Genomic DNA, 23,233 nt, shown 5'->3' on the forward strand with positions numbered 1-23,233 from the left:
TTTCTTTAGCATCGATACATGAAATACGTTGTGTAGGCCTGCAAGTGGTGTGGGCAAAGCAAGCCGGTCCACTACCACACCCACTTGGTCTAAAATATTGAACGGACCAATAAATCATGGCGTGAGTTTTCCCTTCTTATCAAGTCGAAGGACTCCCTTCATAGAGGAAACCTTAAGAAACACATGGTCTCCAACCTCAAACTCTAGTGGTCGCCGTCTCGTATCGGCGTAACTCTTTTGTCTGCTCTGTGATGCAAGAAGTCGACGCCTGACAATGTCGATCTTCTCTAAGGTCACGTAGACTAACTCAGGGCTAATCAAACTCTTCTCGTTAACCTCTGTCCAGCAATGTGGTGCTTGACATGGGCACCCATATAAGGCCTTGTAGGGAGTCATGTCAATACTCGCTTAAAAACTGTTATTATAAGTGAACTCAGCATAGGGAAGATAGTTATCCCAACTATCTTTGAAATCAAACACACTTACCCGCAACGTATCTTCCAACACCTGATTTACTTATTCCATCTGCCCGTCAGTCTGTGGGTGGAACGCGGTATAGAACTTCTGTTTGATGTCAGACTGGGTCTATTTTTAGTTATATTAAGGGTACTTTAGTGCTCTTTGATTCTAACCTGGATTTGTCGTATTCCGAGACCATTTGGACATCGGTAATTGGGATCACAGTTGTCGATCTTGGATGTTTCCTTCATCATCTTCTCCAATAGTAATCCTCATAACTCTCACTTCAGAGGTGAAATTTAGACTATTTTAGGTCATTGGAATGGTAACTTCCTAAGCTTCCAAAATGGACCAGAATTGCTTAATTCAGAGACCGTTCAATATCCCAAAAGCACATTAGAACTCTTCGACCGTCATTTTTTAATATGGATTGTTAATCTTTCCAATTTGCGTGATCCAGTGAAGATGCCTATAACTCCATCATTTGATGTCGGATTGGGTCAATTTTTAGTCATCTGAAAGGTACTTTAGTGTTCTTTCATTCCTAACTAGAATCATCATATTCCAAGACCAGTTGGGCTTCCATAATTGGGATCACAGTCGTCGGTCCTGAATGTATCCTTCATCTCCTTGTCCAATAGTAACCCTCATAACTCTCTCTTCAGAGGTCGAATTTAGACTATTTCAGATCATTGGAATGGTAACTTGTCAAGCTTCCAAATGGGACCAGAATTGCCTAATTCAGAGATCGTTCGATATCCCAAAAGCATGTTGGAAGTCTTCAATCTTCATTTTTCAATACGGATTGTTAATCTTTCCAATTACACGATCCAATGGAGACGACTACAAGTCCATTCCTGGATACGAGTGCAGAAGATAGATGTGAACCGCGTGTCTCGATCTGACATGATCTCCATAGGTACTCCATGCAGACGTACTATCTCCTTGATGTATAGCCTGGCCAAATCCTCTGCCAAGTTTGAGACTCTAATTGGGAGGAAATGAGCCGATTTCGTCAATCAGTCCACAATCACCCAAATGGAGTCATGTCCCTTCCTCGTCCTCAGTAATCCTGAAATGAAATCCATAGAGATGAAATCCCATTTCCATTCAGCTATGAGCATGGGCTGAAGTAAACCAAGAGGTCAACGATGTTCGGCCTTGACTTGCTGGCACGTGAGACAACGGGATACATAGTCTGCTATGTGGGCCTTCATGTAGTCCCACCAGTACGAACGCTTCATATCTCGATACATCTTTATACTACCAGGATGCATTGCCATCCTCGAATTGTGAGCGGCCTCTAGAACTTCCTTTCATGAAGGTTTGGGACGCGTAGGGGGCTACAATAACGTAAACCCCCATTCGAACCAACTTTTCATTCTGAGTCTTCACCGTCACTAATTCGTTTTCTCAACTCCAGCAACCATTCATCTTCCCTCTGAGCCACAATGATTCGATCATCGATAAGTGGTTGTACACGAATATGTGTGATGCTCTCGAACGGCTCCTTTACCGTAAGTTTCTACTCAAAGTCTTACATAAATTCGACCATGTTCCATTCCTCCATCATCAACGGAGATGCAAATGCTATCGTCTTCTTACGGCTCAACGCGTCTACCACAAGGTTGACCTTGCCAGGATGGTAGGCGACCTCAAACTTAAAGTCCTTCAAGGTTTCCATCCATCGTCGTTGGCTCATATTCAAGTCTCTCTGTGTGAATATGTATTTGAGGCTCTTGTGGTTGCAAAAGACCTCGAACTTCTCTCCATAGAGGTAATGTCTCCAGAGCTTTAATGCAAAAATGATGGTCACTAACTCTAGGTCGTGCGTAGGGTAGTTCTCTTAATGTTTCCTCAACTGTCACGATGCATAAGCAATCACCCTGTCCTTCTGTATAAGAACACAACCCAAACCAACACGAGAGGCATCAGTGTAAATGGTATATCTGATCCTTGCTCTGACAATACTAGCACGGGTGCGAATGTCAACTTGTCCTTCAATTCCCGAAAGGCTGCCTTTACCTTCTCATTCCAGGCAAACTTGAGATCCTTCCGAGTGAGCTGAGACAACGGTCTGGCTATCTTGGAAAAGTCCCTAATGAATTGACGATAGTAACCTACTAGGTTGAGGAAACTCCCCACTTTAGTAATCAAACCGAGTTGCTTCCAGTCTTGAACTGCGGTCACCTTAGCAAGGTCCATAACTATCCCTTCTTTGGACACCACATGTCTCAGAAACTTAACTTCTTCTTTCCAGAAGTCACACTTCTTGTACTGGGCAAACAACTGGTTCTTCCTGAGCGTATCAAAGACTGCTCGCAGGTGCTCCTCATGATCCTTCTGACTCTTAGAGTATATCAATATGTCATCTATAAATACGATGACGAATCGGTATAGATATGGTCGAAACACCTAGTTCATAAGGTCCATGAACACGGCCGGTGCATTCGTGAGTCTAGATGACATTACAAGGAACTCGTAGTGTCCAAAACTAGTTCTGAACGCTGTCTTCTGCACGTCTTCATCCCTGACATGCAACTGATGATACCCTGACTGCAAGTCGATCTTTGAAAAATACTGTGCCCCTTTCAACTGATCGAATAGATTATCTATCCTAGGCAAAGGATACTTATTCTTCACTATTACTTGGATCAACCTGCGATAATCAATACACAATCGCAGTGATCCATCTTTCTTCTTCATAAACAACATGGGTGCTCCTCAAGAAGATACACTCGGTCATATGAAGCCTACATCCAATAGATCATCGATCAGTCTCCTCAGTTCCTCCATCTCACACAGAGGCATGCGATACGTCGGTTGAGATAGCGCTAGGTCGATGGTAAAATCGATCTCGCACCGAGGAGGTAGTCCATGTATCATAACACATCCGTGAAATCTCAGATTATAGGTGTGCTCCCAAGTGTCGGACCATCAATATACTCTAGCAAGGTAGTATAACAACTAACATGGTAGTATTAAATGACCTGAACTGGGAAAGTAAAGGTCGTGCCCTCAGGTCCATGGGCTGTCACCACCCTAATATCACAATCGATCTTTGCCCTTATTTCAGTAAGCCAATCCATACCGAGAATGACGTCATAATGACATAATGGGGCGACCATCAGGTCAACGAGCACTGCTCTATTCCCTAAGTCTATCGAGGAATCTCTACAAGTCTTAGTGGAGTCTGAGAAGGTCCCTGTGGTGGTAAGGAGCCTCACCCTAACCATAGGAGTAGTTACCAACCCTAGTCGCTTGATCGCTGCGCATGATATGATCGAAATAGTGGACTTGGTGTCCACCAATAAGAAGACTGGTGTGCCTTGGATATGTGTCATGACTTCGAAAGCCAGTGGTGCTGCAATTGCTGACTTAGATGCTTCAGCTGTAAGCACAGGTACTCGTGCCTGTTAAGAACAGTTCGGCTACGGTGCCATAGGCCGTTGAGGTGGCCTAAATTGAGGTTCAGGTGGTACTGATCGTAGAGGTGGAGCTGAGATGGCCTGAGGTAACTGACAGTTGATCTTCTAAGGAAGCGTGGTGTAAGACCCCCGTCCTAGTCCGTACTGTTCCGTTAGCTTCCGCGGTCCTTCCGGTCAAATTTCGGCAACCTTCGCACCATATCCGACGTTTGCGTGTGATCTTAAGCCAGGTCCCGCACATCGACGTCGGCTCGATCCGAAACCTATGTCTTGGCGACCGCGTCGTCGCCGCGGTTCCAACGCCACGACTCGCGCACCGAACCGATACCCAGGCAAGAAGATGTCGATCTGCATTTATTCTGAAGAAACACCGCGTGTTACAGATTTCAAGGGAATCTCTACAATTAGTCCCATTAATCAATCATAAATGCATCCCATACCTCAAGTACTACAACCCATTCCCTCCTTTTTCAAAAGTCCACCCTCTTTCCACCTCACCATTCCTCTTTTTCTCATTTTCAACAACAACCATACCCCTTTTACAAATTTTCAACCCAACCCATCACCCATCACACCTCACCCATCCATATCATCTCTCTCTCTCTCTCTCATTTCTCAAAATCTCCCAAGCAACTCAAGCCTCACACGTCCAAGCTTCCCTCTCCCTCCCAAGTGTGGTCCACCTTCTCATCTTCCATCTACACCCTCTCATCTCTCATCCACACCATTAATCTCCCATCATCCACCGTCCAAGGCAAAGGCAAGGAGCATTTGAGGCCAAGGGAGCAAGGAGGAGGCTTAAAGGTGGGTGATCCACCGTTGAAATCTTGATCTTTAGGGCCCACTTGTTGTGGGACCCATTTTGATGTATGTGTTGTATCAATGGAGGGCCCATAGTGGCGGGGTCCCTCCTCTCTATCTCACCGTATATTTCTCTCTCTCTCTCTCTCTCTCTCTTTTGTTGTGATGGTGTGGATCCCACCAATATGTGTTATATCTACCCCGTCCATCTACATCAGACGGTGTGGCCCACCCTATTGCAGGTGATGATCCACACCATCCACTGTTTGGATGGGCCCAATGCATCTTTTTTTTGTATATATATATATGTTATATTTTATATAATATATATATAATATATACAATATAATATGTATTATATATATAATATAATATATATATTATATGTATATATGTTGGTGTGCCACATTTACGTGGGACCCACCACAATAACGTGTTTATATATGGACGCTGGACGTTGGCAAACAGTGAAGTGTTAACTGTGACATGGGGGTGTACTACAAAGTTAGCCAAAGAGAAGGGAGAGGTGGGTCACTCATGTAGGCCCCACCTTGATGTTTTTTATGCAATCCAAGCCGACCATCCTATTTCCCAGACCATTTTAGGCGTTGAGTCGAAAAATGATCTCAATCTGCACTTATGGTGGGCCATAGCATAGCGAACAAGTTTTCTACCTTTGATTTACTCCCTGATGCTCCTGTATATCTGAAACAGCCCAATATTGGACTCTATGGGTTTGTATCAAGCCACAGGGACTAATGGCTGGTGTGGATCTTACTGAAGCGGGCCCCGCCTGGGAAAAACCGTAGAAAAATAACTTTTCAAAAAAAAAAAGAAGGCAGCAGCAGCAACCGCTGCCACTGACAGAAGGCGCAGGCAGCACCTGCGCTGGGCTGCCTAACGGACGGACCGAGCAGGGCCCTCACGACTCAAATGTGGGCCCCAACTTGATGCGTTTCATCCATCAGCACCGTGCATTTGATGGGTCCCCACGGACCAGCCGTCCACCCCAAAAATCAGCCGTAAACGGAACTCAGACAGGCCACACCATCTAAAAACGTGAGAAGACATGCCTAAAACACATAAAATCCTTTGGTGGGGCCTACCTGAGTTTTGGATGTTGCTGAAATTTAGTCTGGACCGTTAGTCCAGTGGGACACACATAATGGGTGGGCTGGATCAGTGGATCACATCACAGTGGGCCCCCAAACCATGACCCCATGAACGGTTTGGATGGCAAATGAACATCCCAGCATGGATGTAAATAAACATTATGGTGGACCCTGGTCCATGTGACCTTATAATCATATGAATGGCAAATAAACATCACCGTGGGCCCATGGTCCACGTGAACCCTGTCCGTTTGGGTGGCAACAAACATCACTGTAGGCCTACCCTCCTATGGTCCACGTGACCTTATGAATAGATTGGATTGCAAATGAATATTACAGTGGGCCCTAGCTTGGTCCACGTGGCTTTATGAAAAGTTGGGTGGAAAATAAACATTATGTTGGGCCCTATGTTGGGTGAAAAATAAACATTATATTGGGCCCTAGGCTGGGTGGAAAATAAGCATTATGGTGGGCCCCACTTATGTATGTATTGTAAACCACACCCTCCATTAGTATGGGCTCCATCATGATGCATGTGTTTCATCCAACAGTCCAACCATTTTGGAGATAATTTAAGGCCCATTGTGGAGGCCCATCTTCATGTATTAGTGGTCCTTGTTGAGGCCCACCTTGATTTGTATTAGGCCCATATTATGAGGCCCATTTGATGTACTGGCGCCCCATAGGTCAAGGCCCAATAGGAGGTACACAAGGCCCATTGTAGTGTGATTCCACCATGATATATATATTGATTTTATAATGGGCTATACCTTGGGAGCAATGATGGTTTGAGGTCCACATTGTGAGGATGATGATGGTTAAATGTCCGCATTGTCACTCTCTCCCTAGGGCCCATTAATAGGCAGATACCTGTAAAATATAGTCCGTCTAGGCCCATATTCGTTTTGATCAGAGCACATTACCACATAACATGCTTAGTATAGATTCATGATTCATGATCATACGCATCATATGTATGCCTGATGTAAGGATTGATTGATCATTGCACATGCCTTCGGGTAGATGGTTTGTGGGCTCCCTGATAGGCGGAGTTATCCCATATAAGTACATGGTACATGCAGGACTGTTGCATGACTGATAGTGTGACTCATGCACTTGCATTTGTGTGATTGTAGTTACTGTATGCCCTAGCGACATCAGGGCCATAGCCTCCATAGACACATCGTGGATGGCAAGATTGGATACCGAAAATATTTAGTTTTAGCATACGGGCGTTATAGATGTCCCTAGGTGAAAGTCCCTGGGTAAAAATCCCTAAACCCGATGGTACCAGAGGATGACTCCAACGTCGAGACCGAGTGGATATATGAGCGCATGAGGGCCGAATACCAGGAGGCTGCGTCTCCCACTGTGTTGTGGTCGGTTGGAAAGGAATGTGGCCTTACTCGCCCGAGGGTAGGGGGCAATACTAGGCTGAGTTTGACCAGCTTGCGAATGGGTCCGCTATCGACATGCCGGATAGGTATTAGTAGACTATTGGCCAGGCGGATAGTGAGGTTTCTTACGCTCACTTGGACTGTGCGGCTAGGAGAGTGACAGTGTCATTTGGAGTGTATTGAACCCCGGTGATTATCCAGAATGAGAACTGTACTGATATATGATGAAGATTGGCATGCTTGAGTTGCATCTCGCATCGCATGGCCGTGTTATGGCCGATAGCATTCATATCTTGCACCGCATAGCCTTGGTACGGCTGATTGCATTCATGTGCTCATCACCATGACTCCGCATTACTCTGACCTTGCATTTTGAGCACGCTTATATTGCGCACATATTTACACCACCCTCTAAGCTTTCTATAAGCTTATGCATGATTGATGCGTGTAGGTGACGCCAGGACGCAGTCGCAGCCATAGTCTCGCCGTAGTTGAAGCGTGCAGCCGAGCTTCTGGAGTTTTGTTTCTTTTGTTACATTGTATTTTCCCTTTCAGACGCATTATACTCAAAAGTTTTTGATCATAGTGGATTTTGTGGTGGTGTTCTTGTGGTTATTGTTCGTTGGTTATGCTTTTGGTTATGCTCATTATGAATCAGACTGATGATTATAAATCCTCCTTGTAGTATCCCAGGATCGGAACCTGGTGAATGGGTGCCGAGATCCAAGAATGGGGTTCTACGGAGGCTGTCGGCGCCGAATTCGGCGATCGGAAATTTTGTGAGCCCGGTTTCCGAGTTCGAGGCATGACACGTGGAGCCGTTGTCCCTCCTCTTGGTGAAGCAGTAAGTGTCAGTGTAGCCCAACCTCTTGCAGTAAGTGTACCACAAGTCTGCTCGCCTCAACTAAGTTGGTGGAGCCGTAAGTCTGGGAGCCGAATCTGCACGTGGCTTTTTACCAAGGAATGATCTGCTCGGTAAATCTGGTTGAGGCCTCAGACCCATGGGTACACGTGAATGGGATAGTCTATCCCTGTCCTGCTCAGCCGCTGAGACATGTTCACTAACTCAGCATAGTTGGGAATGCTAGTGCAACACATCTTCGTATGTATCTCAGGTTGCAGACCCTTAGAAAATTACCGCATTCGCATCGGCTCGTCTGCCAATATCATTCATTTGAGTATATATAGCTAGCTCCGTGAATCTATTTTCATACTTAGCCACAATCATTCCTATAAGATCTGTATCCTAGTCCATACTATTCCGTCGACTCCCGTGATCCTTCTCGGCAAATTTCGGCAACCTGCGACGTATAATCAACGTTTACGCGCGACCCTAAGTCGTATCCTCTAGAATTGAATCAGCTTAATTCGAGACTTGTATCATTGCGACCGCACCATCGCCACGGTACCAACGCTGCGACTCACGCACCGATGCGATACCCTGACCGGAAGATGTGGGCCGACATTTATTTCAAAGAAAACACCGTGCGTTTGCAATCCCAAGAGAATCTCTACAACATGTCAAATCAATCCCATCGATCACCTCATGTCAAGTCCAAAGCAACCCATACTTTCTTTCTCTACAAGTTAAGCAAACCCAAAGTCAACCAATCCATCACCTCACCCATCATTCACATCCATCACCCATGTCCCATCACTTCTTTTTCAACCACCCTCTGCCTCTCTCTTTCTCTTCACATTTTCCAAGCCACTCTAAGCAACCAAAAACCACACGTCCAAGCATTTCATGTGAGAGAGAAAAGTGTTGTGTATGACCCACTTTTCCATCCCAAATCCATCATCCTAGGCATTCAAACCTCATCTTCCACCATCAAAATGAAGCACATGGAGACCGGCGTTCCAACGGACCGAGAAGATCGAATGGTGGGTGCTCCCATAGGCTAGATTTCATTATTTTGATGGTGGGCCAAGTGAGGCCTACCGATTGATGGTATGGATCTTACTTTAGACCCTTGATGTGGCCAATGGACTACTTTGATTCTCATGATCATTCCATGATGGGGCCATTCTCCATGGACCCCATCATGATGTTTATTTTTTCTTGTATTATAAGAGGTCATCTAAACCATCCATTTTGGGTGGAGAAGGATCTCCACCGTTAATCTTCGATTTGATGGGCCCACGAGTAATGGGACCCACTTGATGTATGATTGCTTGCAAGGGAGGGCTCATAGTGGCGGAACCCTCCATCACACGTGTCCCGTCTCTCTCTCTCTCTCTTTTTCTTTTAATATGATGATATGTCCATGTGGCCCACCCGAATGGACCCCACCATAAAGCATGTATTTGATCCAAGTGATTTGTAGGTGGGGCCCACTTGTATATATATTGTTCCACACCACTCAGCTATGTGGTGGCCCACCTGAGCAAGGCCCACCTTTTTATATGTGTTATGCTCAGACCGTTCAGCGTCCAGGGACGCTGGACGTGAAAGGAAAAAATAAAATAATATATATATATATATATATATATATATATATATATATTAGCTTGATACTCAAGCTTTGGAGAGGGCCATCCATGTAGGCCCCACCTCAATGTAAAATTTCAATCCACGCCATCCATCCTTTTCCCCATACCATTTTAGGCGTTGAGTCGAAAAATGAGGTTAATTTGACTCTCGGGCGGGCCAATGTGTCTACCATTGAAATCCACCCTGTTGTTTTGATGCGCCAAAAATATACTCAATATTGGACTCGTTTGGTTTGTCTCAAGCCGTGAAAACCAATGGCTGGGGTGGATTTTGCCGATGCGGGCCCTACACAGGAAAAACCCTAAAAAAATACATTTTCTTCAATTTTTTTTTTATATATATAAGTAGCAGGTGCTGCTGACGTCCAGAGGACGTGCAATAGCCTCCTGCTGCATTTGACACTGGAGACAGGGGTCCCAGCTGTGGGCCCCACCGTGATGTTTGTGAACATTAACACCGTGCGTTTTGATGAAGCCCCTTAGGGAAGTGGGTCCCCAAAAAATCAACCCTATGAGGAGCTCAGATGGCCCACACAGCGTGCAATAGTGTGATTGAATGTCTTCCATTGAAACCTCTTTTGGGTGTCCCAGAAGTTTTGGATTGATATGAAATTTGTTTTTCCCCTTCATATGGGTCTGTGTGACCTTACCAACGGATTGGATGACAAATAAACGTTATGGTGGGGCCCACGTGGGACCCACAATGATATATGTGTTTTATTCCCACCGTCCAGGCGGACGGTGGAGCCCATAGTAACATATGTGTTTTGCTCACACCGTCCACTACTGTGGACGGTGGAACCCACCGTGATGTACGTGTCCTATTCATGTCGTCCAACCATTTATCTGGTGGGCCCACATCAAGGAAACAGTGTTGATTAAACGTCTACCATTGTGACCCTTTTATGGTCTAGAAAATTTGGGCCAACATGAAATTTGTTTTTCCTTTCATTCTGGCCTGAATGACCGTATGAATAGATTGGATGACATATAAACATTATGGTGGGCCCAACATGGTACCCCATGGTGTATGTGTTCTAGCCACACCATCCATACCAGGATGGTGGGACCCATGGTGTATGTGTTTTAGCCACACCGTCCACACCTGAATGGTGGGACCCACCATGATGTATGTGTTACATCAAATCTGTCCATCCATTTTAAAAGCTCATCTTATGACACGAGCTAAAGAATGAGTCAAGTCCATAGTTCATGTGGACCCCCACCATGATGCATGGGTTGCAACCAAACCATCCACCAATTGGCAAGCTTGTATTACAGGCTTGAGACTAAAAATTAGACAGATCTATGGTTCAAGTGGACCCCACCTTAGTATATGTATGGGGCCCATACATAGCGCTAGCTAATCTACAAGTTTTGAGTCATGCAGATCAAATTTAAAGTGATTGATGCAAATTTCACAAGCAATCGAGATAAGCGCTAATTACCCCAAAAAGCTACTAAGGAGAAATAGAGGTAGTACTCAGGTCTTGGCACAAAATTTTTCGGGTCATTAAACATATTGATTTATTTGTGGCCGCCCATTGAGGCCCACCTTGGTATATGTATGAGGCCTTTTTTGATTTATTTGTGGCCATCCGTTGAGGCCCACCTTGGTGTATATATAAGGCCCAAGTGATTAGGCTCATCTTGTCATATTTATAGCCATTGTTGAGGCCCACCTTGATGTACTTTGTGGCCCATCCGTTAGGCCCACTTTGATGTATTTCGTGGCCTAATCAAGAGGCCCACTTTGATATACATGTGACTCATTAGGATGTATCTTTGACCCATGAGCGGGGCCCACCTGTTGTGTGTTTTGAAGCCCAGGTGCAGGGCCCACCTGTTATGTATTTGAGGCCCGTGTATTGAGGCCTATTGTGATGTATTTGGGGCCCATGGGTCGAGACCCATTGTGGTGTATTAGGGCCCATGGGTTGAGGCCCATTGTGATGTATAAGAGCCCGTGGGTTGAGGCCCATTATGCTGTATTTGGAGCCCATTGGGTTAAGGCCCATTGTGATGTATTAGGGCCCATATGATGCGGCCCATTTGATGTATTTGAGGCCCATGGGTTGAGGCCCAATGGGATGTACATAAGGCCATTGTAATGTGATTCCACATGGTTTATGTAATGATGTTTATGGTGGGCCGTGCCTAGGGAACAATGTTGGTTTGACGTCCACATTGTAAAGATGATGTTGGTTAAATGTCCACATTGTCACTTTCCTTTAGGCCCATTAATAGGCCCATACTTGTTGTGTGTAGGCCATCAAGGCCCATCTTCGTTGTGAGGATAGTTCATCACCATATAAAATGCTTAGTATAACTCCATGATTCATGCCCATACGCATCATATGTATGCCTGATATGAGGAATGTTTGATTATAGCATACGCCATTGGGCAGACTATTTACGGGACTCCTTATGAGACGGAGTGCCCACATTATCGCGCCGTATGCGCAGGATTGCTACATGACTGGATAGTGTGGCTCATGCATCTCACATATATGAGACTTGATCATTATACGCCCTAGCGACATAGGGCCGTGGCCTCCACAGACACATCGTGGATGGCCAGATGGGACACCGAAAATGCTTGGTTCTAGCACTGTGGGCACGTAGGATGTCCTTGGGTGAAAATCCCAGAACCTCCTTGGTACAAGGAGATGCTCCAATGTCTAGACCGAGTGGAATATGAGCGCCGGTACCTATACCATGAGGTCGTGTCTCCCACTGTGTCATGGTCGGTTGGAAGGGGGTGTGGCCTTATCCACCCAAGTGAGGGGGCTATAAGCTAGGTTGTGTATAAGCAGCTCGTAAATGGGTCCGTTATCGACGAGCCGGGTAGGTATTGGTAGACTACTGGTCAGGCGGATAGTGAGGTCTATTCCGCTCGCTGGGCTGTGCAGTTAGGGAGGAGGCAGTCGAAGTGGAGTGTAATAGACCCTGGTGATTTCCCTAGAGAGCAATTGTACTGATATGTGGACTTATTGAGTAGGAATTGCATATCCATTCATTCACTATCCACTCGGGCTGGTGGTGCGTAACTATTTGTTATGTGTACCCTTGCATGGCCAGGATTTCGGTTGGGCGCACGATTAACCTGAGATCAGGAGTTTACCACATTATGTCTGACTATCCAAATTTAGGTATGGGACTGGTTTAGATAGAAGTCCCTTGTGATGGACCCCATAGCCTGTGATACTTCGTACTATCATCCCGACTTCACCTTTCAGCATGGTCATTTCATTTGCACCGCATATCACATTGCATCTGCAGTACTTAGCATTTTGGGTTACTATATTTTTACACTTATATGGCCTAGATGAGGTTGATGGTATTCGTAACTCATCAGGATTCGTATGTTGCATTACATCCTTAGCATCTGTTATTGTCTTATTATGTTTTGCATCGCTTGGCCTTGGTACGGCTGATAGCACTCATGAACTTACCAGTATATTTTCTCTTACTCTGATATCGTATGATTCATGTCTTGTCAGTATTTTCACTTATTCCGATGATGTATGATTTATGGGCTTTATGGTATACTTGACATTTATCTTGTGCACACATTTTCACGACCCTCTAAGCTTTTATAAGCTTATGCACGATAGATGCATGCAGGTGGCGTTAGGTTGCAACAGCATTGAGTCTAGAGTGTGCAGCTTTCCTCTGGAGCTTTGATTTCAATATATGTATTTCCCTTTCATCATTGTATTCAAATGTTTATATTAGTAGATATGTGGTGATGGTGTTGCCTTTATGATTTGGGTATACTTATGATTATGCTTCTTATGAGACAAATGTACGTTGAAAAATCCTCCTTGTAGGATCCCAAGATCGGAATCTGGCACATGAGTGCCGGAATCCGAGAATGGGGCACTACGAAGGCTATCGGCGCCGGATTCGGCGATCGAGAATTTTGTGAGCCCGATTTTCGAGTTTGGGTTGTGACAATTCCCCCTATTATAGAGGCAAAGGAAGTCACTCTCCTTCTCGTTGCAGTAGGTGAGGGGAAAGTACTTCTCATGGAAGTAGGTCTCAAAAGCTTCCCATGTTCATACATACTCAGAAGCCACTGTCCGTAGGATGCTGTCCCACCAGAGACTGGCTTCCTTCTCAAACATATATGTGACCAACTCAACCTGTTCTGCCTCAGTGCAGTGTAGTGGCTTCAACATCTTAGAGATGCGATCAAGCCAATATTCAGCATCCTTAGGTCTACGAGTACCCACAAAAGTGGGAGGTTGGAAGCACTGTAATCGCTCAAATAAGCTGCTAGCATTCAGGTTCCCAGCAGGGTGCATAGGTGGTGTACGTGGAACCACATTCATGTTCTAGGCAAGGGCCCCAGTGATGGTGGTCCAAATTTGCTACTGCTACTACATAAGGAGCATCATCTGCTCCAACCTATCAGGAGGAGGAGCTTGATGCATGTGGGGCGTCGACGAGGACACACGGTTTTGTTCTGGAACCGGTGGTACCCTAGGTGTTGACCTATTGGTGGGGCCAGTGGCCGGTAAAGAATCCGGCATAGTCTTGTGATCCAGGCCCAAACTGGGGTTCGTGTGGCTATTGCTTAGGGGAGGTGCCCCATCACTTGATTTGCTAAGTGTAAGACATGACGTACTCCGAGTGGCCTTAGGTGGCATTCCCTATATACAATATAGGGTACAGCATGTGTAAGATTTTGCATAATAACACTTAATTTCTCAAGCATTCTACACATTTCATAGTAAAAGGGGCTGCAAGCATTTCATTTAACCAAAATTGTCACAATACATGAGATGTAGTCTTATATGGATCATGACAGAAGATGCATGTGAGCTAATCTAAACAAAGTTTTTAAACACTAAAACATACCAATCACTCTACCATACTACTAAGCCTACCAAGGCTATAACATAGAAAACAAGAAAGCAAAGAAAACCTAAAGACGACTACAACATAGGACTAGTCGTCTGAATCTGGTGATGAAGGAACACCCTTGTCCCGCAAACAGCATAGGAGAGCCTTCAAGGTGCGAGACACCTTCTTAAATTTCTATTTCATGAAGGCCCTATTCTTTCAAGTTCAGCCTGGGTCTCTTTGACGTCCTGTCTCATGGCAACTTGGCCCTCCTCAATCTGAGCCAAGTGGGCTTCTAAAGCAACCCGATTATGGTGGTGCTCATGTGTAGCAGGTGGAGAGCCCTCATCAGAGTCTTGGGCCTCCTCTTCTTCCTCTTCCTACTCTCCCTCTTCCTTGCTTCCTTCCTCTATCTCATTTTCATCCTCTTCTTCATCACTTTCTTCCTCTTAACTTCCTGTCTCATCCTCACTCCCATCGAGTCGGGCTTGACGTTGTCGTGGCCCAAATCCCATGTTGTTGAGCATAGCGTCATTAATGTAGTGGATCGACACAAGGTCCGTGTCAAGTTGGTAGCTAAACTCTCAAGCAAGCTTACATATAAGTCGGCCGAACAGGAGTGAAATGTCAGTCCTAGGAGAGCGTGTGGTCTAAATTATTTGTAGTAGGACAAATATAGGTAGGCACAACTTATCTCCTTGCCCAGTTCTGTATAGGAAGTCCACCATCAAACGTATGCATTCAGAGTGATTGGTCCACTTAGGATACACATTTTGTGTGAATATGTGGTGGAGTAGGCGGATGTCATGAGTCATCTTGGTTGCTGGGAGGTAGTTGCCTATATTCCAGTGGATCAGTCGGCCGCAAAGAAATTGCATACGGCGATCTCTTTTGCGCACACTCCTGAGACTCTTCTCGCTAGCATGAACCTCACCACGCTCCATCCCCATAATCTGAGCTATCACACCAACATCAATTGTGGCTTCTCGCCTTCTCATGGGAATAGTGAACTATAAAGGCTCCAGCGATGGGTCCTGTATGTGAGCGTAGAAGGCTCAAACAGTGCTCTCACATGCACGTGACTTGCCTTCAAATATGAGACCCCATCCAGTGTCCAATAGGAGATCCATCACCGAATATATCCTAAATAGTTTTTTATCCATGTGTGCTTCACAGAGAACTCTATAACCCCATAACCTACCATGTGCCATATTCGGCTGTAGGGCCCTTTCAAGAGAAATTTAGGGATCGAGATCCTGCTTCGTCCTCAGCTCTCGTGTGGCACTTGTACTTGCTTCGGCGTCCGATTTCTGCTTTCTTGGATGAGTAGGGCGACTAGGCCCAACTTCATCTTTGGAAGCCCTCTTCTTTCCCATGAGGGAAAGAAGTGTGGAGAGAGAGAAGACAGTAGCCACGAGCTCGAAAAGAGCCATTAGAGTGAAACAAGATGGAGTGATAGGATGGATTGTTGCACTTTGAGATTTTTTAGACACAAAGGAGGGTTTGTGTACTCAAATGGGAGAAAATGAAAGAGATAGGAGATGGGTTTGAAAGGAGTGGTGGGAGGTGGGTATGTAGTGATGAAGAAGAAGAAGATTTAAGAATGGTAGGGAGATTTGAGGGAGAAAAATTAGATTTTTGAGAGCTTGGAGGGGTTTGGAAACTTGAAAATGGGAGAATGATGTAAAGAAGGGCATTAGAGTGGTCCCACGTGAATGTGCAAGGCCCCACACACGTGTACACCATCAACCCGACGTGGCCCGATGTGGCCCGACCGACCCTCTGTGGCTGGACTGCAAGGCCTCGCGGTAGGCTCGATGCCATCATGGTCCACTGGACCTAGGGCGATGGCATCCCCCTGGGGTGCCGAAAATGTGTGGGGGCCACTTTGATTCCCCCCGATTTGCGCCGTTTAGGCTCCCGAGTCCATTTGAGATGTTTTCGGTGTCCATCTCGTACATATTCACGCGTTCCGGTCATTTGAGTGTGGAATAGGCTGAATTATCATTTAAACCCATCAATTGATGGTCTACAAAAGAACTGGGATTATCTCGCATGATCATAGATGCATATGGGTCCCGCTTCAATGGTCAGTTTTGTTTGTTGGTGAAACTTGGGCTCCTATGTTCTTTTTTATGTTTTGATCACTCCCTCTCAAGTCAAAGTACATCAGTGTGCATTATGTTACCATAACCCAGGTCCAGTTTAATCCAAATCATGCTCTGATACCAACTTGTAACGCCTTGAAATTCGGGGGTCGAGCAGAAGCTCAACTCCCGAGTTCCAACGCATCACTTATGCAACATAGATAATGATGATTAAATGTTGTCCATATTAGTGCATCAAACATGAATGGAATTATACCAAATCAAAATATCATACTCCAGAGACAATTAGATATGTGCAAGCGGAAGACTGTGATAAATATATAATGCATATAAGTAATTGTAAGTCCCCAGAGTATGAACATGTCACCAGGTTAAATTATTACATGTATAGTTCCAAAAATTTACAAAATGATATAGTGTAATTGCTTTTAATTCGTATCCCTGTAACCCCGTCGATGCAACTCTAGGTCTACATAGACTCGCCAGAGAGTTGCATGTAGGAGAATTCCTCCTCGTCATCATAAAAGTCAGGCTCCGCCTCGTAAGCATTGTATAAGTGTTATGGTTTCTTGTTCCTTTGATTGTCAAATCTTATAGTGCCCAAACCATAATTTGTGTCTTGTGTAGAACATTGATATATCTGTTCAAGGCAATGCATCACATGTAGAAGGACAATGCTTCAAATCAAGAATAAAGATCTACTTCAAGAAATTCAAAGATCAAGTACATTGTTCACTTCTTTAAGCTTCAAAGTTTAATGTTTTAAAGTGACATCGAAAGACAAGTCAACTGTTCATACTCAAGACTCAAGGTGAAGTTCAACTCATGTACTACAAATTTAAGCTTCAAAAGATCACAAGTACAAGCTTCATCATGTGTTGAGATCTCAAGCTTCATGAACTTTAAAGATCATCTATTATCTGAAGAAAAGAAGGTTCAATGTTCATTCATCATGTCCAAGGTATGAAAGACCTTAGATTGACCTTAGGGTAGGTTATTTTGTATACATAATTCAAATTGAATCATTTTATAAGTGTTTAATCTGTTCTTCGACTAGTCCTAGACTCTGTTTGACTAGTCCTAGCACTGGCTCGACCAGCCCAAGAAATTCCAAGACCAGTCCAAAGTTTATTGTAAATTTTCAGAATTTTTTGGTAGGCCATGATCAGTCCTGGAGATTGCTCGACCGGTCATGTGAACAGTGCACGACTTGTTCACGACCAGTCTTGCAGCCACGACTCAAACTTCAGCAATTGTTTCTGGTTCTACACGACTAGTCGTGGACAGGTCACGACTAGTCGTGGAGGTCTCACGACCAGTTGTGAAGGGCCTATGACCAGTCGTGGAACGGCTTTATCCTATCGCACTCTAAATTTTAAAAATCCGTTGGTCTTTCGACCAGTCGTAGTGTCCACAAGACTAGTCGTGAACGTGATTTCTTCACTTATAAATAGAGCATGATTTTTAGAGTTTGATATTCAATTCAAGTATAATCAAGACATCACTTTGAGAGATAAGTTTATAAACTTCTTAAGCTATGTTGTGCATATTTAATATTCTCTTTTATTAGCTTTTTATATTTGATTTTGTTTTCTTCATTCCAATCTGATCTGAAAGAGGGATTGAAGTATTTCCACATCTTGGAATCAAAATCAAATAGAGCTAGCCCAACTTGATTTAATTTAAAATCAATTTAGAACCTAGAACCATTTCATAAGTGAGTGTGGACATTAAACTTCTATATTCGAACTTCTATTCCGATTTGGTTCTTTCAGGCTGCAACAAAAGAAGAATATCCAGGTATTTTACATTATTGTAATTTCCTTTGTATTGGTTTCTTTTGAGATTGAGCCAGAAAAATCTCATTCTTTTAGTTACATAAGGAGATCCAGAAAACTCAGAGTGTGGGTTTTTGAATTATGTATGCCCACTTGAAAGACACAATTGTGAGGGTTTTAGGTGAACGTAGAAAACCTATTTTCATAGTGAACGCTAATATCCACTGTGTGAGGATATTAGGAGTGGAGTAGCTGTGTGGCTGTTGTTTAATAGTTAGTGTACACACAGGTGAACCACTATAATTCTTTGTGTTTTGTGGATGTCTAGTTTATTTTCTATATCTTTTATCATTCAAGTTTGTGGGATGTATTTGTGGATGTGAATGTTGTAATCTTTACATTTCAGCATTGTGGCGAATGTTGTAATAGCTTAGATTTTCTTTCTTGTTATTTCCTTTTTATTTCTCTTCAGTTTGAGTTTTTGATACACAAATCGTTCTAGTAAGGTTGTCCTGCCATAAACCCTTAGTTTTTATGGTGTAAGGTTGTCCTTAAAACACCAGTTATATCAACCTCTCAATATTAGAATTTTGAGGTTGCTTTACATTTTCGTATTGTAGATTGTTTAAAGTGCTATCTTTCCTTTAATTATTTAAATTTCGTTATTATCATTTTAATTTGGCATAGTCCTATTCACCCCCCCCCCTCTAGGACTCTAGCTCAGCCTTTTCACATCGCCATCACCTGAAGCTACAACAGAGTCTGGTTGGTGTTTTAAAGCACTGTCCAAGAGTGGGGGTGGATGATCAACTCGGTGGAGTTACATGGAAAAGGTTAACATGTTATCAATTCAGTCAAGCAGTAATGATAAAGCAGTATAACAATCATATCCTAAGTATTTTTGTTAATGCAAGAATGGTATGTGATAATGATGCGTGCCCTCGCTTGCACTCCCTTAGTGACATCATCTCATGATCGCTCATGCACCACTCTGGACACGTGCGCTTCCTCACCAAAGCACATGCAATGCGGTGCATGATCATGTTAGCTAATATTTAATTAGGTTTATTCATACAGCAGATTTGTGAAGCTAAGGTACCTCCCTTTATATCATTTACCTAAATGATTATCCATCTAGGGTCGTCAATCCTAGTTAATCACATACGATAGGCAAGTTATAGGGCAACATCACCCCTAATTGAAAAGCAGTGGATATGCAAGTTCAGGTCGCTACGGAGAGGCTCGTCACCTCAGCGTAGGCCTAGTTTATACTGAGGTCACTACGGAAAGGCTCGTCACCTTAGCATAGGCCGATAACTTGAATACAGTGTCTCATACCACCAAATTCAGCTCATGAGTTTGGTTTGCTCACTGGACACTATGGGAAGGCTCGTCACTCCAGCGTAGGCCAACAGCTCAACCACGGTGTCCCATACCATCATGCCCAACTTATAAGTCTTAGCAGATCGTGATACTAAGGTTAAACGGGCTTTTCACTGGTAAGTGGTACCTTAGATTCAAGCAGTAGCGTCCATACATGGTGAATATATATTAGGCCAATCGGGTTACTTGACAAGCCCGATTAGTACGAGCGCACGTAAAATTAATCGACATGGAGCGCATACGCACTCCTCGTAGCCTAACCACTATCGATAATCACCGTACGGCTCGGATTCATCGGACGTATCCATTATGGCGAAATTAGTTTGGCCACTGATCGTAGATCGTTACCGATTGCCTGGACTACGTATCAGTCTCAATCATACTCAAACACAATAGGCATTCATATGTGATAGTCAAAAACAACATATGACAACCAATTCAAATATAAATCTCATTTGAGCATTTTAACAAACACATGGTGCACGCACTATCATAGATAGGCATTTCATCCATAAAGCACGCAATAGCAAGATAGGTTAAGTGAAGGAAACTGTAACTATAGATAAGGTAATTGAAAATCCTATCTCAACACCCTCATTAAATACATCTCAACAAGCAACTTCTCATTCAGATATTTTATCAAACACTTAGACTACACATATCAACATACAGGTAAAACATTTGTTATAAAATATACTATAGCAAATCCTTTCATAAGGGAGTTGCCATAGATACAAAAATCATGTATTCCCAACCAATAATCATGGCAAGCATGAGTCATAATTCCATATTCATTAAAACATTTCAACAAACACATAGAATGCATTATATTCAACATAGTTTATATATATGTGTAATAAAAGGAAAACATCGTTTCTAAGTACATGTGACAACAATCAAGTTAGTCATAAATCATTAATTGACATTGAAAGCCTTGAAAACCATAACCTAAGCATTTATAGTCCGCACCTTTTGTCGGTTCGCTCGTTACGAACTCGGTTCGCACACTACGTCTTTGTCTACAGCACAACGGCTCCTAAATCATGAAGTAGGTTAACTATTTCACCGTTTCCTCTATTCAAATTCCTAAAATAGATTAGGGTTAGGATTTCTTACCCAAAAATAGATTTGGATTCGATGGAGTAGCGACACGAGAGAGATGATTCGACATGTGGAGTGGTAGGAATGAAACCAAGCAACTATCTCTCACTCTCTCTCTCTCTTCTCCTCACTCTTTCCTCCTCTTTTCTCTCTTCTCTCTCCTAGGGTTTAGGAAATTCGTATGGAATGAGAGAGGGGTGTGTTAAGGCCCTTATATAAGCCCAAAACTGGTGCAAATAGCCCCAGGGCCATGGTATACTTAGGTTATAGCCAAAGGGTGGCTGTTACGGGCCAACGGAGCTCATCTGGAGGGCCATTTCCTACATACGATTTGGAGAAAGTTCCCAGAAAATGGATCTAAGTCAGGTTAAGATTTTGGTCTGATCAAATGTGTGGGTCGACCGCGGAGGACCAATTTCCGTTCAACGACTAATGTCACTCGATTAGGACCACAAGTATACTACATGTGTAGGGAAATTTTCCTGATCCAAGCGTGTAGTTGGGTCAGAATCTGATGGTCTAAAACCTTAGATTTGGCCTGCAAGTGAACGGTCGAATTCACTTAAGTTTGAGTTCATTTTCTAAAGATATTCGCGTTTCTCACACACTTCGCTCCAGGCTCAAGTTGTGCATTTCTGGATACTATTTGGACTTGATTTCCGAGATGGTTGTCAAGCCCAGTAAAGAAGTTATAATCGTATAGGTTTGCAGTAATCAAAATTTTGACGCACGGTCCAAGTCCGATGCGGAGTTTCAGTGTGCCCCCAAGAGCAACTAGGTTTTGAGATTTCTCCTAGGTTTTTAGGTAATGTGGAGTTAGTGATTCTACTAGTTTTGGGTCTTGCAGTTCACTTAAAAAGTGGTTTAAGCTAATCTACTAATTAATGTAGTTTAGTACTTGGTTAATTTACGTCTAATTTCTACATAATTTGATCCTTTGCGATTTCTGCTTGAAGTGATACTCGGTTCTTAGTACAGATTTTTCCGAGACGTTACAAGTAACCCTCACAACGCTCTCTTCGGATATCGAATTTAGACTATTTCACGATATTAGAATGGTAAATTGTAAAGCTTCCAAATGGGACCAGAATTGCTTAATTCAGAGAAAGTTCGATATCCGAAAAGCATGTTGGAACTCATTTATTGTAATTTTTCAATATGGATTGTTAATCTTTCCAAATTGCGTGATCCAATAGAGACGCCTATAACTCCATCATTTGAGGTCAGAAGGGGTCAATTTTTGGTCATTTAAATGGTACTTTAGTGCTCTTTCATTCTTGACTGGAATCGTCGTATTCCGAGACCATTTGGGAATCCGTAATTGGGATCGCAGTCATCGGTCCTGAATGTTTCCTTCATCTCCTTGTCCAAAAGTAACCCACATAACTCTCTATTGAGAGGTCGAATTTAGACTATTTCAAGTCATTGGAATGGTAACTTGTCAAGCTTCCAAATGGGACTAGAATAACTCAATTTAGAGACCGTTCGATATCCCAAAAGCACGTTGGAACGCTTCGATCGTCATTTTTCAATATGGATTGTTAATCTTTCCAAATTGCGCGATCCAATGGAGACGCTTATAACTCCTTCATTTGATGTCAGATTGGGTCAATTTTTGGTCATCTGAATGGTACTTTAGTGCTCTTTCATTCCTGACTGGAATCGTCGTATTCCAAGACCACTTGAGCATCCATAAGTGGGATCGCAGTCGTCTATCCTGAATGTTTCCTTCATCTCCTTGTCCAATAGTAGCCCTCATAACTCTCTCTTAAGAGGTCAAAATTAGACTATTTCAGGACATTGGAACGGTAAGTTGTCAAGCTTCCAAATGGGACCTGAACTGCTTAATTCAAAGACCGTTCGATATCCCAAAAGCACGTTGGAACTTTTCGATCGTCATTTTTCAATATGGATTGTTAATCTTTCCAAATTGCGTGATCCAATGGAGACGCCTATAACTCTAACCTTTGATGTCGTATTGGGTCGATTTTTGATCATCTGAATGGTACTTTAGTGCTCTGTCTTTCCTGATTGGAATCGTCGAATTCCAAGACCATTTGGGCTTTTATAAGTGGGATCATAGTCGTTAGTCCTAAATGTTTCCTTCATCTCCTTGCGCAATAGTAACCCTCAAAACTTTATCATTAGATGTCGAATTTAAAATATTTCAAGACATTTGAATGGTAACTTGTCAAGCTTTCAAATGCGACCAGAATTACTTAATTCAGAGACCGTTCGATATCTGAAAATCACGTTGGAATTCTTCGATCGTCATTTTTCAATACAGATTTTATAATCTTTCTAAGTTGCGTGATCCAACGG

The sequence above is a fragment of the Magnolia sinica genome, chromosome 9 (assembly GCF_029962835.1).
Source record: "Magnolia sinica isolate HGM2019 chromosome 9, MsV1, whole genome shotgun sequence".
In the NCBI taxonomy this organism is placed as follows: domain Eukaryota; kingdom Viridiplantae; phylum Streptophyta; class Magnoliopsida; order Magnoliales; family Magnoliaceae; genus Magnolia; species Magnolia sinica.